The 13,030-nt window shown below is 45.4% G+C and overlaps 1 long non-coding RNA gene across 2 annotated transcripts in view; it reads right to left on the bottom strand.

Annotated features, from left to right (window-relative positions):
* LOC308591178 overlaps window positions 1–7,320 on the bottom strand; it is a 31,695-nt gene extending 24,375 nt beyond the window's left edge. Inside the window, exon 1 of one of the 2 annotated variants that reach the window (XR_014010028.1) lies at window positions 7,252–7,320. This is a non-coding gene — a long non-coding RNA (uncharacterized lncRNA). The remainder of the gene's footprint in view (window positions 1–7,251) is intronic. The other variant, XR_014010029.1, reaches the window with a different exon arrangement.
* Window positions 7,321–13,030: the final 5,710 nt, after the last annotated feature.

The following is a 13,030-nucleotide window of genomic DNA, read 5'->3' as shown; positions in this document are numbered from 1 at the left end:
ATGGCACAAAAACCATGATCCTTATTCAGGATGAAGAGTGCCTGGTAGGGGAGAATGTCCATCGTCTGCCCCCTTGAACCGTCCTGTTGAGGTCCACCATTGGGGTCTTTTGCTCCTAACATCAAGTGTATCTTTATGCTGCACCAGGATCTGAAGTAAGGGAGGTTTGCTTCACATTGAACAGCTTGTGGGGTGGGGAGGGGAGAACTGATGATTTGTCTGTTTCCGGGTGTTGTTTATAGCTGCTGCACACTGCCAGTAAATGAAATCTGGGGGAATGTAGGAAGTCCTGCTACTAATGCAGAAGAAAAAGAAGGCTGCTTTATTTATTTAAAAAATCACCAATCACTACAAATGTAGTGTAAATGCTTAGGCATAAGTATGCAAATATTCGGGTGACTTCCTGACATTTCAAATTCCCACACAATTCAAGGGTGTGGGGACTGCTCAGTCATTACACTTACAGCCAAAACAGATGTGATGCAGAAGATCCAATCATGGAACTCCCAATCATTATTTTTTTTTTAAAATGTAAAGCACCAGAGTTGTCTGTGGAGGGGATACATTGATTGAAAATTTATTGCATTGTAACTGTATTGTAACTTTTGAATAAATGTTGTTGTTGGTTTCTTTAAAATGTAAAGTACATGCAGCATTTGCAAAGTATGGGAACCAGTTTTGACTGGAACAGCAGTGCAGGGGGAGGAGGTGTTTTAAGCATCCTTTTGATTGAAATCATTCCATTCAGCTGCTATTAGCTCCACTGGTTAAAAAAAGATAGGCACTCCCTTTCCTTTAGTGAGGCGGTGTGTGTGTGCGCGCGCACACGCACAACTTCAATGGGGAAATAGTGCAGGGGAAGGGGTTAAACACTCCTTCCTGCAACCAGGGCTCTGATTAAAAACCTACCCCAAGATCTACTTTAGAGTTTAAAAGCTGGGGGGGTGGGCATCCATCAGATCTCCTGCATTGGATCTGCCTTGATCCTTATCAGCAGCAGAAGCCCAACAAAGCTTACCATGTAAATTCATCAGACCATAGTAATGATATGAATCTGTCTGATCCTGCCTTGGGGCACTGGGTGGATGATTGGCAGCCTTATAATTCCATGTCTGTGGGTATAGAAATATGAATAAAAGTATTTTGTGTGCATTTATGATTCAGAATAAATGGTTCAGAGCCTTTAAAGAATGGCAATCTGCATTATCAAAAGTATGATATCTGTTGTCAAAACTGGCAGCATCTCCATCTTCCTTACAGTGTGTCTTTCTCCTTTTTTGCATTTGGCTTCATCCCTATTACAGAACTGGTTCCTACAAATTGCAGGTGAGGATGTAAGGGATTTGCTGTTTTTGCTGTACCACTTCACAATGCAGACAGAAGGCTGGTCAACACTTCTGCTTGTGCCATGCCTAGAAACACGGGTACAAGCAGTTTTTCTCCTTGCCCTGCTTCTTTCCAAGGAAGAACCCACTCATTAGCGATAAATCAGAACAAATGGCAATCCAGGGAAAGCTGCCATTGCCATTTGCTATGATTGAGCACTACAGAGCAGTTGGAAGCAGTGGGACAAAAGGAAGTGTGGATAAGCCCAGAAGCTCATATGACTGAAAGCTCTTTGTAGCGTTTGAGAAAATGACATAGTCCCTGCACATAGAAAATAAGCATAGTGAAGGCTAGTGTAGAACTCTTCACCCTGACACTTTGGCTTTCTATATGCAGGGTGTTCACCACCTGACTGCACTGGGAATGAGACCTTCATTTGCTAAGGTTGGGCAGCAACGGCACAAATTGCCCTCACACCTGAAGCTTTTTCATACCAAAATTGGTGGATTTGAAACGTAATAGATGGCACCAGACTTCAGCCTGCCGCATCATTCTACTACGCAGTCACTGCAGTGGGAAATCCTCTGCTAGGAACCATTGTTACCCTCCCCGCCCCCGAAAAAGGCAGTCTCCATTCACTTCTTTCTCTGAGCATTGCCTAGAACCAGCTAAACACATAAACACACACACACTAATGCCAGATTAACCACTAATGCAAAGCCATGGCCTGAACAGCTGGGGAGAGTGCAGGTCTTGACAAAGAGCCTTGAGCCTTCCATTTTCAGGGGCAGGGGTGGGGGAAACTTCATTAACAGGAGAGGAAATGATCACTGTGCAGCAAAGCATTCAAACCTACTGCTCATTCATTTGTAAACATCCTGAGCCTGTTCTGCCTGGACGGCTCACTTGCTGATTGATTGGGCTCCTGTTGCTGCTGTCTCATGTAAATGCGGAGGCTTCCACACACACTAAGCACCAATTTGTCCTAGGCTTGACCTCTTGCTTACTGTCAGTGGCACGTGAGGAAAAGAATATCCTACTTAGGGTTATTAAGGTGAAAGGCAGAGAGAGAGCGAAATATTTTCTTGTGGCCTCTTAAAGACTACCGGATTGATTATGGCATCAGGAAGGCGGGTGCAGTGGGGGTGGACTGCCCCAGGTGTCTTTGCTGAGAGGGGTGACATTTGGCACGCCACCCACCTGCAACTCCCAAGCCTACCCTGAGCTGTCGGGGGAAGGGGGGAGCTTCGCCGCTCTTCCCCTGACAGCTGGGGGAGGCTTGGGAGTTGCGGGTGAGTGGTGCGCCTAATGTCTGCCATCAGCGGCTCGCTCCGCCCCCGGCTGCAGGGCACGCATGCCACTCCAGGCACCCAAGTGGCTATCCCACACCTGGGAGGGCACCTGGGCAGTGCAGGCATATGCTCCGCCGCTGTATGGCATAAGGCAGGGGTCAGCAAACTTTTTCAGTGGGGGGGCGGTCCACTGTCCCTCAGACCTTGTGGGGGGCCGGACTATATATTTTTTTGGGGGGGGGGGGAATGAACGAATTCCTATGCCCCACAAATAACCCAGAGATGCATTTTAAATAAAAGGACACATTCTACTCATGTAAAAACACACCGGTTCCCAGACTGTCTGCAGGCCAGATTTAGAAGGCGATTGGGCCGGATCCGGCCCCTGGTTTGCCTACCCATGGCATAAGCCTTCATGGACTAGAGCCCAACTCACCAGATGCATAACATGTTAACAATGGATAGCAAACAGTCAGAAACACTTTGTTTATTACATTTAGATTCCACCTTTCCTCTAAATTGTTCAAGACAACGTATTTGGTTCCTGGTTCTCATTTTTTCTCTCACAACAACCCTGTGGGACAGGTTAGACTGAGAGGTACTGAGTGGTCCAAGGCCACCCAAAAAGCTTTATGGGGAGGGGACAATTTCAGGCTCACTCTAGATAGCACTATCCAACATTGTAACCACTGCACATTGGTTCTATACATACACACACACACATACCCGTGGTCAAATTATTTGGGTATGTGTGTCACAAATGAGGCTCAACCCCTTAACTTTGCGATGAGCTCCTCAATTAATGTTTTAGAAGGATACAGGGGACATGATTTGACTTTAGGTTTCATTAAGCCCTCTATATTTTCCCCATAATTTGAACATTGATACATTCTCATTCTCTCTCTCTCTCTCTCTCTCTCTCTCTCACACACACACACACACACACACACAAATGCAAACAGGGTAGAAAGGTCATGAAACACTATAATCCAGATCATTAATAAGGAAACAGGATAAATTCATCAGAGGGCCAGTTTCCTACCAGGGGAGTTGATAGCAAAAGTTTATGTGCACTTCACATTTCACAGAACAATCTTGTACATGTTTACTTGGTAGTAAATCAAACTGTATTTTGTGACTCTTATTCCCAGGTTAGCAGGCATAGGGCTGCAGACTTAATTTCTTCCTTTTTAAAAATAATTGTTATTAAATATTTTTTTGGTTTTCCAGTCACCCCCTAATAATAATAATAATTTATTATTTGTACCCCGCCCATCTGGCTGGGTTTCCCCAGCCACTCTGGGCAGCTTCCAGCAAAGACCAAAAATACACTAAAATGTCACACATTAAAAACTTCCCTGAACAGAGCTGCCTTCAGATGTCTTCTGAATGTCAGGTAGTTGTTTATCTCTTTGACATCTGATGGGAGGGCGTTCCACAGGGCAGGCACCACTACCGAGAAGGATCTCTGCCTGGTTCCCTGTAGCTTTGCGTCTCGCAATGAGGGAACTGCCAGAAGGCCCTCGGCGCTGGACCTCAGTGTCCAGGCAGAATGATGGGGGTGGAGGCTCCTTCAGGTATACTGGGCTGAGGCTGTTTAGGGCTTTAAAGGTCAACACCAACACTTTGAATTGTGCTCGGAAATGTACTGGGAGCCAATGTAGGTCTTTCAAGACCGGTGTTATGTGGTCTCAGCGGCCACCCCCCGTCACCAGTCTAGCTGCCGCATTCTGGATTAGTTGTAGTTTCCAGGTCACCTTCAAAGGTAGCCCCACGTAGAGTGCGTCGCAGTAGTCCAAGTGGGAGATAACTAGAGCATGCACCACTCTGGCGAGACAGTCTGCGGGAAGGGGGGCCTCAGCCTGCGTACCAGGTGGAGCTGGTAGACAGCTGCCCTGGATACAGAATTGACCTATGCCTCCATGGACAGCTGTGAGTCCAAAATGACTCCCAGGCTGCGCACCTGGTCCTTCAGGAGCACAGTTACCCCATTCAGGATCAGGGAGTCCCCCACACCAGCCCGCCCCCTGTCCTCCAAGAACAGTACTTCTGTCTTGTCAGGATTCAACCCCTAGTATATGTGTGGGTTTTGTGTCAGTGTCAACTGGGTAGGTTCTTTTTCTATTTGCTTATTACATTTCCTTAGCAGTGAGAGGGATTGGGGGCAGGGTGTGGTTGGTTGTCTGTACAGTGGTACCTCGGGTTAAGTACTTAATTCGTTCTGGAGGTCCGTTCTTAACCTGAAACTGTTCTTAACCTGAAGCACCACTTTAGCTTAATGGGACATCCTGCTGCCGCCGGAGCACGATTTCTGTTCTCATCCTGAAGCAAAGTTCTTAACTCGAGGTACGATTTCTGGGTTAGCGGAGTCTGTAACCTGAAGTGTATGTAACCTGAGGTACCACTGTAGTTGGCTGCAGTGAGGTTTGTTTGCATTTGTGAGGCGGGGAGGGATTGTTGTGTCAAGTAAGCCGTATTGATTTGTATGTTGAGCCGTATTGATCTGTATATTGTTGGTGGGTTCTTGTTGTTCTCTTGTAGGGCTGTGTGTGTAATAAAGGGGAGCCATACTGGGGTGAAGGCATCCTCTTCTATTTGTCCCCATTGTCAGTTTCAGACTGTTGGTTAGCTTTTCTAGTAAGGTTGTTTCCCATGTGATTCAGTGCCAGTGGTCCATATTCACTTCTGGCAGGTCTCTCCAGTGTCTGGCTATGAGGCTTCTGGCTGCTGAGAGTACGTGGGTAATAAGCTCTTTATAATGTGAATGGCCATTATTATCTTGGAAAATGTTCAGTAGGGCCAGTTCTGGGGTGAATTCTAATACCTGTTTAGTTATTTTGCATGTCTCTTGTAGGACTGCTGTCCAGAAGGGTTGGATTTTGGGGCATTCCCACCACATGTGGAGGTATGTGCCTGTGGAGGTGCAGACTTAATTTCTCTTGTCTCAGCATGATAGATGTCAAGTGGTCTCTAACAATGCAATTTATACATCATGCACATGGTATAAAGCTCAGGAATGTTTCACTGCTGAGTAGTTGTGAATACAAACAGAAATCTGAGCTGTGCATAAATGACTGCATAATATGAACTAAGATGTTTCTCCATATATTATTATTAACTTTGTCATGAAGCCTAACTGAATCCAATGGAGCTGCTTTCTCAGCAAATGTGTCTAGGGTTGTGCTGTTTGTCTGCTGGTTATTCCCACTTCCCTGGGGAAAGTAGTTATGTTTGGAGATCTCTAACAGAGAATCTCTAGCCTCTCCAGCAAACCATCTTTTAGAGCCCTAAAGCAGATATCGTGTGGTGAACCTGTGGTTGTTTGGACTCCAGCTCCCATCAGCCCCCAGCAAACATGGTCAATAGTCAGAGATGATGGGAGTTGTAGGTCAGCAGTATCTGGAGGGGACCAGGCTCCCTATTCCTAACATAAATGACTGAGCCCTGTGTGCCAAGAAGACCATATTCTCTGCATGCAGCCCTCCCTGTCCACTGAGGTTGGATGGAGATCATGCCCTTTCATCAGATCAAGTCAATAAATGAGGGGAGGGATTCAGGGACTTCTCAGCAGTGGTTCAGCCAACATTGTGGAACTTCCTTCCTAGGTAGAACCATCTGGTTACAGTGGTACCTCGCAAGACGAATGCCTTGCAAGACAAAAAACTCGCTAGACGAAAGGGTTTTTGGTTTTTTGAGTTGCTTCGCAAGACGATTTTCCCTATGGGCTTGCTTCGCAAGACGGAAACGTCTTGCAAGCTTGTTTCCTTTTTCTTAACACCGCTAATACAGTTGCGACTTGACTTCGAGGAGCAACTCATAGAATGCGGTGTGGTAGCCTTTTTTGAGGTTTTTAAAGACTTTGGTGATTTTTGAAGCTTTTCCAAAACTTTCCCGACACCGTGCTTCGCAAGACGAAAAAAATCGCAAGATGACAAAACTCACGGAACGAATTAATTTCGTCTTGCGAGGCACCACTGTACTTCCCTCTCTGTCCACCAGCCAGAGAAGACTTGCCTGTTTCAGCATCATTTTTGCATCTGCCTTGGGCTGAGATGGAAGTTGCACAGAAACTACAGACACACACACCCCTATCTTTTTATGTTTGTTATGTTTTTGTTCTTTTACTTGCTTTATGCATAGCTTCAGGAAAGCACAATGACAGACTGACTGACTGTCAGACAAGAAAGAAAGAAAGAAAGAAAGAAAGAAAGAAAGAAAGAAAGAAAGAAAGAAAGAAAGAAATTTCATTGGCTTGTACTTTGCAAATAATTACCCTGACCTTGAACAGTATGGACTTAGGAAGCCAAACTGACTGTGCTTGGAATCCAAGTATTGCCCCATCTTTTACACTGACAGATCTGGATGTTATCTCAAATGACTCAGTGGGTTTTTTCTGTAATTGGATGTTTTGATATCCGCTTCTTTTTAATTTATTTATGAAAGGATTGTGAGAATGAAATTGCTACAGTTGCTTACTTTGCAAAAAGCATAAACAAAAGGAAGGGGAGCAGGGAATCTGAGCATTGTTTTCATTAGAACCAAACCCAACCCCCATACCAGGCTGGAAACCAAGAGCTGCAATAAACTACTAGAGATCTACACTCTTCTCCTGCACTGAGCTAAAAATACTTACAAAGAGGGCTTAATTTGTGGCCGGGAATGACTGGGGCTCAGCATGGGTTTTCAGTGCCATGGTTCAACCGAGGAACAGATGGCAAAACTAGATTAAAATTTCCCTGAGCAGGTGCAGAGTGCATTTCCCAATCAACAGTTACAGAGAGACCCCACATATGGTTGGTGTTTCCAGACAGATTTAACTCAGCATATATTTTTTTTCTGGAAACCAAACATAGTACCTCAAACAATCTACCAGTGAATATATCCCCCCCTCCCCAATGGTAGGGAATTCCACAATATGACTAGTATCTTTAGGTGTTGCATCTAATAACTAGAAAATATATCCTCCCCCCACCCCCCACAACCTAAATCAGCCCTCTGGCCCAAACATATTAACTGATTAGGCAGTCCAAAAAATAAAGCACAGGTTGGAAATATGGATTTTAAATCAAAACTGTTATTTTCTATCCACATCTACACCCCCTAGTTTTCCCTACAACTACCTTTCTTCAAGGTCCAGCATGAAGCAGGACTCCCTGAGGGCTGAGTAATAGTTGATGACACCTGAGCAGATGGAGAGGGGGGATTTAACCCTTTCTTCTCCTGCTGTGGTCTTGAAGGAAAACCCTTTCCCTAAAGCAAACATTTGCTTTGGGGGAAATCTCCACTGGTACAACTAGAAAACTCTGGGAAGCAGATGGGTCAATGGTAACTACACATAACAGTTGGTATCTAAATCAAACCATACTATATGGATCCTGGTGCTGTTGCAGTAGCTGATAGATTACCGACATCAATCTATGGACTTACACAATGCTATTTTTCTAGAAAAAGAGGTTCCGGAACTCACTAAGAACACCGCCCCCGTTCTCTTAGAATGGAAATGGCGCCCACCTGAGAGGTGCTGGAACTGAGTTTTGGCTGAAACAAAGTCCTGGACTCACATTGATTTAGACAAAGAGCTTAACACAATTTCCAAAATATTATATTATTTTTGGTGTTTGTTAATAAAGATAAATTGTTGTCTTTATTAAACGTCCTGAGACTACATATTGGTAACCCATACTAATTTATTGATTAAGAGCAAGACTCCTAAAAGTACTCAATAGCTGGCATCCTTGAACTAAAAAATCATCCCCCTTTTTGTTCTCCTTTAATAGCTAATCTCTGTATATCCATCTGCATACTGCTCTATCTGAAAGGGGCTTAGTAAGCCTGGAGGTGTGGAGGTATAACACAGAGGTTTGTCCTTGGACCCTGAATCCTGCTTGTTGGTAGAAAAGCACTAGTTTAGAGACGGATATTTAGAAAAAGGTTGGTGATGCAGCTGACGACAAACAAGAAGGCTCTTAGGCCACAATCCTATACTGAAAGTCCACCAGTTAGGGGGCTATAGGATTTGGTGAAAGCCTCACTGGTCCAAGGAACATGTCAACGTCCCAAACATCATCGGGCAGCAGGTATGTCTAGGCTGCCATTTTCTCTACAGCCTCCTAGGCTCTCTACATTCTCTTAGGCTCGCCTGACATTATGGACACATCTCTGGGGCAACCCCTGTCCTCAACTGTCCTGGCATGCCCAGAACCATAGTGGCTGGATCTCCATCCTCTGCTGCTCACCCCCAGGCATGCACATACCTGGTTGGCATGCCATGGGCTCCCCAACCCACCCAATGACCTTGGCGCAGCAAGCTAACATCCAGCTGCTCCCAGCTGCTACATCCTTACTCTAAGGCCAGTCCAATAATGCTGTGTCATGGGGCCAGAAGCATTTGGGGTGGGTGGGATGACAGTCACTGCAGACCATCAGGATCTTGGCCTTGGTGTGGTGCTGTCCTCTCCTCAGCAACCAGAATGATCCCAGGAGCATCCTGGCCAACATTGTAGACATGATGGCCAACCTCCAACTCAGGGTCATGTTGTAGAGGATCATGTGGACCACACACCTCTCTCACGCATGCCACAATAAGGAGATACCAGACCATACATGTCTTCTGGCAGTATTGTTCAGTGAGCCTCACCAAGCCCAGGGCAGCCAGAGTGAGTGTGGCACTGTGTGGGACCTCCTAGCTCCTGCTACTGTGAATGTTCTCCAGGAGCCTCATGAAGTATCTTCATCCTGTCCGTACACACACCACTTCCTGCAGCTGTGGCAATGGATGTCCAGTTGGCTTTTCTTCCCCTGCCCTGGTGCATCTTCTTTCAGGAAGGTCATTGCAAGCAGTTTGCCACTGGTTTTGTGGACAGTGCCCTAGAATTATTCCCTTGGTACCTGTGGCTGCTGCTATGTTTTGCTTCCTGGGCATATGGCAATGTAATACATGTCTTTGTTGGCCCTCCAGAGCCTGTGGGCCCTGACAGTCAGTTCCTGATGCTGGGCCACCCCCACCCTGATAAAGGTAAAGGTAAATGGACCCCTGACCATTAGGTCCAGTCGTGACCAACTCTGGGGTTGCGGCACTCATCTCGCTTTATTGGCCGAGGGATCCAGCGTACAGCTTCCGGGTCATGTGGCCAGCATGACTAAGCCGCTTCTGGCGAACCAGAGCAGCTCACAGAAACGCTGTTTACATTCCCAGCAGAGTGGTACCTATCTATCTACTTGCACTTTGGCGTGCTTTCAAACTGCTACCCCCACCCTGATATATTGGCCAGTAAAATCCAGGACAACAGAAGAGGGTATAGAAAGCGGGCCCTGGTTGGTGGGCATGGCCAATATTTCCTGAGATGCATCAGGGGTCTCTGCTGCCATTACACCATTTTTCTATTTTCCATGTGCATGCCTTCCCAATCTCTCCTCCTGGGCTGAGCGCACACTGGATACAGCTGCCATTCTGCCAGTGGAGCAGAGGTGTGCCCCCCACCCCAGCAAAAGGTGAGTAAAGAATTCCTCTTTCAATCACTATTCAGGTGTAAGTTGGATAGTCAGGTGCATGAGAAATACTCAGCAAATTCCCTTTTTAAAAAATAATAATATGAAAATCAGCCCCATGGACTAGGCTTCTTAGATAAAGTAGACCTTATCATGCCATATTCTTGACCGCAGCAGAGACCAAGTTGCCAGGCCCTTATTCGGAGATAACGCCGATACCTTTCATAAATATCTGAGGCAGCTGCTGTTACTCCTGCCCAATTCTTTCACCACCCTTTCTGCAATTCTATTATTCTTTCCCAGCCTGCTGTAAGCAGTAGAATCCTCCTTCAACCTAGAGCAGGTAAATTGAATAAATAATTCCTGCATTGCAGGGAGTTGGACTAGATGATCCTTGTGGTGCCCTCCAATTCTGCATTATACTATAAAAAGCAAGAAATGTTTTCCTGCAGTTTCCCGAATTCCACTATTTAAGATTCTCCATGCCTTAAAGTCCAGGGTCAGCAGTGGATGCATCGGTGTCTGAGCATTTGCTTATTTACGCATTCATGGGCTATGAAGTAATAGTTGGGCAGGAGCAGGAAGTGCAATGCTCAAGGTAGAACTGGTCCAGGTCCAAGATGCTTCAGCCAAAGCTCGGCTGCCACTACCCAATGCAGTCAACAGCTCAGGACAACAAACCTCCCTCCCTGTGCCCCATTCCCAGCCTATTCCTTCAGTTCCTGAGTTTCTTTTCCTATTCAATTTATCTGATGCACAGGGAAGTCTAACTACGGTAGTTTCAGATATTTTCTTGCCTCTCTGCCATGAATGCTTAAAAACAAAACAATACTCCAAAACAATGGACCCAACCTTGATTCGCTTGGCTCTGAAAGGCTCCAAAGGGATGGTGGAACTTCATCAGAGTTGTATGATACAGTGGTACCTCGGGTTAAGTACTTAATTCATTCTGGAGGTCTGCTCTTAACCTGAAATTGTTCTTAACCTGAAGCACCACTTTAGTATTACCTGCTGCTGCCGCCACGCTGCCAGAGCACAATTTCTGTTCTCATCCTGAAGCAAAGTTCTTAACCTGAGGTAATACTTCTAGGTTGGCGGAGTCTGTAACCTGAAGCGTATGTAACCCGAGGCACCACTGTACTATGAATTACACAAGTTCGCATCACACATATTCTCCCACACTGCTATTGACCGTGCCAAAAGTCCTCCTTGTCCTGCATTGTGGAACATCAGTGACCCACTATTTTCTGGTTCACAGCAAACATTTTCAGGCAGCATCACAGGTTGCGCCTCACTCTAAAGTAAGTTTTCTAGTCCCTAAACTGGGGTTTTCCAAACTTGGGTCTCCAGCTGTTGTTGGACTACAACTCCCATCATCCCTAGCAAGGAAGACCAGTGGTCAGGAATGATGGGAATTGTAGTCCAAAAACAGCTGAATACCCAAGTCTGGAAAAGCTTGCCCTAAACCAGGCATCTCCAACCTGCAGCCCTCCAGATGTTTTGGCCTACAACTCCCATGATTCCTAGCTAACAGAACCAATGGTCAGGGATGATAGGAATTGTAGTCCAAAACATCTGGAGAGCCGAAGGTTGGGGATGCCTGCCCTAAGCCATCTGCTTGCTGCCTACCCACAATTTTTCTCATAAACTACAATGCAGGCCACACATCTGGGTACTATGTTGCTGGAGACCCTATGCAAGTCAGAATAAACAATAGTGGACCAGAGGCCTGACTTGGTAAAAGGTCTTTCATATATCCATAGTAATAACCCTATTACTTAGAGTGCAAAGACTTCTGCCCATCCCCAAGAGTTTTGCCATTCTAGATAGCAACTAATTTAAATGATTGAAAAAAGGTCTCTCAGACCTTCTCTCCACCCTACTGATGTAAGCAGTAATACTTGGGAGTCTAGCATGGCGAAACCCTCCTGGAGGGGCAGTCTCTGGGCCATAAGTACAATATGAATTGTGGCTCTCATTTTCTTCCCTGTTGTGGTATTTACTGTTATAGACACCAGCCACTGGAAAGCAAGCATATATATTGGAGGGAAATAGAATGAACATTACAAAACTTTGCATAGTGCTGAGTTGTATGTGCTTTGGGGGCAGAGCCTATGAGTAGTCCACACACTATTCTAAGAGATCCCATCCAGCGGGACAGGGTCTGCCCAAGATGGAAGCAAACATTGGTTTGTGTGGATCTCTTCAACTGAAGTCTTCCCTGACATACATGCACAATGAGCTATAGCAAGCAGATAATATACATGGAGCAACATATAAAGTTTCAGAGGTGGATTCAGTTCTCAGAACACAGCTTTCATGGGAAAGATAGTTATAAACATCATGAACTGTAAGCACTGACTTTTCTGAAAGAAGAAGACATTTGCTTACAAAATTAGAATCAGAGATCATGAGTAAGAATGTGTATAGTTATCTCAGTATCATGAGTGACATGTCAGTATTGAGGGTGCCCCAAATAGTCCTTGCTATTTTAAGAATGTGCTGAAATTTTAAATTTTCTCCAGCTACACTATTAAAAAAAATCTATTTTTTTTAAATGGCACCTGCCATTTGGTTGGTTGGTTGGCTGGGGGGGGGGATAGAAATACTTGCCCATCTACCCCCACCCCACATTGGACAGCAATTAAACCAAACACATGATCTGAGTGGAGTCTTATGTATGCCTACATATGTAGCACCTAGCTTCAAAGTACAGGATTGCAGCCTGCAGCCTTAAACTGTTAGATGCCTATCTGTCTACAGAAAGTCTGTTGACTTAAGGAGTGTCCCTATCAGGATGCATACTTTAGACAACAACAACAGCAAAGCAAAAGACACCAGATGCCGTTTGATAAGGACCCCCTGTTTTTGCGTACACAGGAGGTAATTGTCTATGAAAACAAATAATAAAACACAAAACCAGG

The sequence above is a fragment of the Podarcis bocagei genome (assembly GCF_964188305.1).
Source record: "Podarcis bocagei genome assembly, chromosome: 1".
NCBI classification, from domain to species: Eukaryota; Metazoa; Chordata; class Lepidosauria; order Squamata; family Lacertidae; genus Podarcis; species Podarcis bocagei.
Note: the sequence above shows the minus strand (reverse complement) of the source record. Positions and strands in the feature narration are given on the sequence as shown.